The following is a 6,000-nucleotide window of genomic DNA, read 5'->3' as shown; positions in this document are numbered from 1 at the left end:
AGATGGTCTAAAAAAATCAAATTAAAACACTCTAAATAAAGGAAGCTTATGCGCACTGCTACAACATCACATCACTGTTACACGAGACCAAGCCAACAAGTAGGTGATCAAAATTAATGTGTGCCAATTACGAATGGAGCCTATATTTTAGGTCACCACCACGAAAAGTTTGTGAGGGATTAAAGTAAAACTTATGACTAATGCGACTAATTAGATGCGGTAGAAGCACGCTCGTGAGGGAAACAATACCATGAAACATTACAACTAATACAGAGGAAGAAATCAAGTGCGTGTATAAATGTGAAACTCGTTACCCCCTCTCCATAATGTCGAACTCAAGCGACTAGAAAAATTCCGAATCGAATCGTCCTACATGAAACTAGCCCATTTCCTCAAGTGCCGTTTTGGGGGGTGTGCGTAGATGGTGGGGTAGTTCCAGATATAACGGAGGGTGAAAGTGGCATATTTTGAACGTCATCGAAGCTAGTTGTGGCGCCGCGCCGTTGGGGGCGGTAATCGTGAAGTAGCATATTTCCAACCCTCCCACCAGACTATCGGAACTGGCGTCGTCAGAACGCAGGGAAAGCTCGTTAAGTGAGTAAACAGTGTCTTCCAGCGTGGGAGGAGCAGAACGAGGTGATATTGCGTGGGTGGACTTTGGACCTGGGGCTGTGAGTGTGGAGTTCCTGGAAAATAGTGGAGGAGGAAAACAGGAAGCTAACGGCCAACGGGAAAATTCTCGCGATTCTGTCTGGGCCGGGCTGTGGGGGGAGGGTAATGCCGTTTGATACGTCGTTGTCGTAAAATTAAGTAATTTATGCGCCACTTTGCATAAGTGTCGCGGCGAGCGACGCGGAGGTATTTGGTCGTGGTTTGGGAAGATCGTTTCTGCGACATCGAGTTGTCTCGTGGTATAGGCTGGAACTCATAACTTCATATTTGCTCATAAGCACCTGCAGCTGGCAGGAATTTTTCTCTGAAAAATAGGTAGTTTTTCAACATTTCAATTTGGACCAAATGGAGAGTACATATTTTCTAATAGAGGTGGGCAAATCCGCCGCTCTTTTGAACGGCTCTTTCGCTCTTTTTTTAAAATTTGGATGAAAAGGTTTTTTTTAAGAATCGTGTGGTTTCATAAGTTATTTCACATTAGACTTTTACAAATTATTTGATAAAGAAATAAAACTGAAAACGAGAAGATGCCCTTGAAAACCATAGGTCTTGGCGATTTCTACTCGGACCTAAACATTCGAGTAATTGAATGGCATCCAAACTTAAATCTAGGAAAAATTGCTAAAAAAATGAAAATTGCGTTTATTTGTGCAAGAATTAAACTAATGCTGATATTTTATTTGGAGAAAACATTCTGTGAACTCTTTTCTACATTCTGATTTAATCGATGAAGACTATAAACGCTAAGTTTAATCGGACAAAAGGATTTATTTTTTTTCCAAAATTTCTAAATTATTCAGTAGATTTTTGGTAATATTTTACAAATTATGCAATTTGAAATGCTTAAATTTGTATTCCAGTCAGAGGCGACTCGTCCACCTGTTCAACCTGTTCATTGAACAGGTAGCCGATTTCAAGCGAATAATTATTTTATTTAAGTACCACGGTGCTTTTTAAACCAGCAACATACAATAATTGTTTATTACAATTTTTGTTTGAATATACGTTAACAATATCAACGCCCTATGTTCAGCAGCGCTGCATGCACCGAAAAAGCTTTGGCCCGCCACCCTTTACTCTTTACCTCTCTTTACAACCCACCAATACTAAAGCGAGCCAGCCTGGCGGGCCACGCGCAAATGCTCGTCGCGTTCAACACCGACCCTCTGAACGTCGGGGAAAAAATCTCCATACAGAAAAAATTCAACACATGTAAAGAGCTTCCTATTCATACGCAGCGGCAGTATCGATGTGTTGGTAAATCAGGTTCAATCTGAGAGCGTGAACTGACAGCATTTTTGGGAGGGAGCGAAATGCCACCCCCAGGCCCCAGCCGACTTAGCTCGCTCAGCTCTCCAGGGAGCTGCATGCAAAAGGTAAACAAGCCAGCGCGTTGACAGCACGTTGAGAGCATGATTAAATGAGAGAGCGCGAGAGCACCACAGATATTGCTCTATATTTGGCGCACTTTTAGGCATCAGGCTGTGTTGCGCAGACTGGAATGTTCAACTGCGCGCGTTGAACCCTCTTCGATCTTCTCTGTTGCTAGTGGATTCTTGCTCTACTGGAAAGTGATGTAATGTTAAGTTAAGATAGTGTGATTGATAGATTGAATTGAAACAATTGAAACAAAAAAGTACTGTGCTTTTTCCAGAATCGGGACACATGAAAAAAATTATGACAGTAGTTTCAATTATGATCGTTATTTTATTTTTCGGATGGTTCTATTTAAAGCGGATTTTAAGCGGTCCTTAAAAAGTTTAAGATTTGATGCCATTAAATGCTCCAAAAACGACTGTGTTTATTCAGACTGTAGTCCCGGTTCACTCTAGTTGAATCCATTATTATCATATACTGTAGCATGAATTTGTTCTGAAAACTTTTTTTCACTTATGCTAAAAACAAATATTTGAATTATCTCGGATTCATGTAGTTTTGTTTTTAACATCAAAAGCCCTTCAATTCAATTCTCTAAAAATTTGACAAAGGATCAAAAGCGATACGACCTGGTTCTAAAAAGTATAGAGTAAAATGTCAATTTAATTTTTAAATAGTAACCAAGTTAGCTCAATATTAGTTGGGCTTAAAAAATCCCAAAAAACAGTTTTCTTTTGTTAAGGATGTGCTATTTTTTCTAACATCCTGATGAATAGCTTTAAAATTCAGTATAATATTCAATAACTTCCCTTGAATTTCGATAAGGATGGCAAAGCGATTGCTCTATTTTTCCACATTCCCCACGCTAATGATTAAGTCTTAAAAATACATTTTAAAAGCCTTAATCATAATTTTAATTGAATTTGCATAAACAGAAAATTATAATAGTATAAAAATAATAAAACGTAAAAATAAAAGCCATTGGAAAGAAAAAAGCTTTAAAAACATTTTTTAACATTGAACAGGTACTTCATTCGGGCACGAGTCGCCTCTGATTCCAGTAATACTGTAATGTACAATCAGTTGTAAAGTGAAGTGTATTTTTTTCATGTTGTTTAAAAATCATTTACTTTTGGGATTAATTTTGTAAGCATTGAAATATTTGAAATTGCATTTTCAATTCTCAAAAACAAATTTAATACATTTTTTTTGGAAATTCAATAAATAACATAAATCATGCAATCTTAAGCCGGTTCATTCAAAAGACCGAAGTTTAAAAAGAACTCTTCTTCTTTTTTTGTGAGCCACGGTTCTTTCGCTCTTTGCAGTGAACCGGCTCGTTGAGCGGCTCGCTCTTTTTTGCCTACCTCTACTTTCTAACCATATAGAACTTCAGTTCAGTTTCAAAGCTGAATGGAAATGAAATTCAAGTGATTTTGAACGTGCGTGAACGTGAACACTAAAGTGTTCAATTCATTTGAGTGTAGTAATGATGACGTACTCAAACGCTAAACGAATGTCGCCATAACCATATTTTCATTTGCGCTAAAAATTTTAAAGCGCTTAAGATAAAACATAGCTTCTAACTACCGGCAATGTATTCTTTTGAATTTGCTTTAGCTTTTCATGGGAAAAATAATCCCGAAACATGTAATTGTTTAGCAAAGACTATAGCAAAAAACAAACACCCTGAGTCACATGATGTTTTTACCTATTTTCGTCGAAAGTCAAACGAAAACCGAGCGAGAAGCTAAGGCAAATAAAAAATAAGGGCCGGCCACCAACATCACTAGCACAACATGTCAATGAGAGCCAGTGATGCAAGGAGACTTTTTATGGAAATACTACTTTTTACCTAAAAGTTGGGTACAAATGCTTTGAACTTTCAGCCACACAAGCTGAAAGAAAAAAGAACTCTGCTGATAATAGAAATTGAGCGGACTCAAGTGCATTCTCGTTTGACTATAATAAACTTTGGATATATTGTTGTAGAATGCTTGGAAAAGTAATATGAACAGCTTTTGTTAAGACTCAACTTATATGGAATTGTTCACAAAAAGCTGCTCTACTTGTTTGTGTACTTGGTTTTAGTAAATTTCAAAGAACATCCCGGATTATCGAGCATCATTTAGATACTACCGCTTAAATTGATGGGAATGGATATATTTCTCCTGTCATGTTCTAGAATGATACCATTTGCATTTAAATTGTAAAAAAATGCGTAGAGACATATTTTGGGACACTACAACAATTACTGCATGCTTATTTTTATTAAAAATAGAAACGTTAGTAAAAAACACAGCCAAAGATGACCCCACAAAAAAAGACATGTATAACTCACAAGCCGTACCCGACAAATTTCGTACCCTAAAATTTTCTAAATTTTTTGTTCTTCTTTCCAATGCTTTTTAAAGATCAAAAAGTGGTTGAAAAAAAATGTTTTTTTGGCGATTTTTAGATCAAAGCTCGCCTAGATGTAGGATTGGGTTGTAGAGGGTTTAATACGGATTGCAAACTTTATTTCAGGTAATTGTCCGTCCCCTCTTTCATAAAATCTTACAGGTAGAGAAAAACTAACTTAATCCACCTAAGTGGTTGGTGCCTTCCTCACTTTTTATCAACATTTGGTGATACGATGAGTTTGGACACAAATTCCATCTATTTCACAATAAAAAATACACAAATGTCACTTAAGCGGTCATAACTTGAAACTGAGCGTTGCCAGATCTTCAAAAAACTCATTACCTAACCAACGATGGGTCGGATGATGGATCCGGACAAAGCTTAGGAATTTAAAAAAAAAAGTATAAAAATATCACTTAAGTGGTCATATCTCGAGACAAGGTTGCCAGATCATCATAGTTTACATACATTTAAGTGAGATCCAGCTTCAAAAAAGAACATAAATATCACTTAAGTGGTCATAATTTGAGACAGGGTTGCCAGATCTTCAATGTTTTGGACTCATTGGAAAGGTCTTTTGATTACCTAACTAACGATGGGTCGGATGATGGATCCGGATATAGTTTTCATTTAGATAAGTGAGATCCGGCATCAAAATTCCAGCACCTGATTCGCAACTCTGACACTTTTTTATACGTAACTTTTGAACTACTTATCGGATCTTCAAACAATTCAATAGTGCAGTATGGGGCACCAAAACGAATCGAATGCAACTTGTTTGACTCAAATCGGATCAGCCAGTGCCGAGTAAAGTTGGCAAGAATTTTGAGCACCAAGGTACACACACACACACACACACACACACACACACACACACACACACACACACACACACACACACACACACACACACACACACACACACACACACACACACACACACACACACACACACACACACACACACACACACACACACACACACACACACACACATTTGTTCAGTTTTCGATTCTGAGTCGATAGGTATACATGAATATAGGTCTACGAGCTGTTTTTCAAAAGTTCAATTTTCGAGCAGGCTTATAGCCTAACCTCAGTGAGGAAGGCAAAACGAAACATTTTAATTTTTGATATTATTTAAAGCATTGTGTGATATTTACTCTTACCAATTTTAAAAAGTCGACTTTATTTATTTTTTTGGGTTTTTTGCCAACCTTGACCAGAGCCGATAGACAGAAACTTTAATACAAGTTTGTACCAGCCTAAACTTCCGAATCCGAGAAATGTCCCGCTGGAATGGCGAATACCGGTTTAAAAAAAATACCCATATGACCTTCTAGTTTTGCCTTCCTCACCTTACTGAGGAAAGGCTATAAAATCACTCAGAAAATGAACTTTTTAATTAGACCTCCTAGACCTACCTTCATTTGTACATATCGACTCAGAATCACCAGCTGAGCAAATGTCTGTGTGTTTGGCTGTATGTAGACATGTGTACCAAATCAATGTCACTGGAATATCTCGTCACAGGCTCAACCGATTTTG

At 37.5% G+C, this 6,000-nt stretch overlaps 1 protein-coding gene and 2 long non-coding RNA genes across 3 annotated transcripts in view; 2 read left to right on the top strand and 1 right to left on the bottom strand.

Annotated features, from left to right (window-relative positions):
- LOC128092974 (uncharacterized) overlaps nt 1-931 on the top strand; it is an 18,089-nt gene extending 17,158 nt beyond the window's left edge. The window contains exon 2 of the long non-coding RNA XR_008212142.1: nt 152-931. This is a non-coding gene — a long non-coding RNA (uncharacterized LOC128092974). The remainder of the gene's footprint in view (nt 1-151) is intronic.
- Nucleotides 1-6,000, bottom strand: part of LOC120424759 (putative uncharacterized protein DDB_G0282133) — a 509,335-nt gene that overhangs the window by 280,918 nt on the left and 222,417 nt on the right. The window lies entirely within an intron of this gene.
- LOC128092972 (uncharacterized) overlaps nt 1-6,000 on the top strand; it is a 76,973-nt gene that overhangs the window by 18,768 nt on the left and 52,205 nt on the right. The window lies entirely within an intron of this gene.

The sequence above is a fragment of the Culex pipiens genome, chromosome 2, assembly GCF_016801865.2.
Source record: "Culex pipiens pallens isolate TS chromosome 2, TS_CPP_V2, whole genome shotgun sequence".
Taxonomy (NCBI): Eukaryota; Metazoa; Arthropoda; class Insecta; order Diptera; family Culicidae; genus Culex; species Culex pipiens.
The sequence above is the reverse complement of the archived record's forward strand: the minus strand, read 5'-3'. Positions and strand labels throughout refer to the sequence as shown.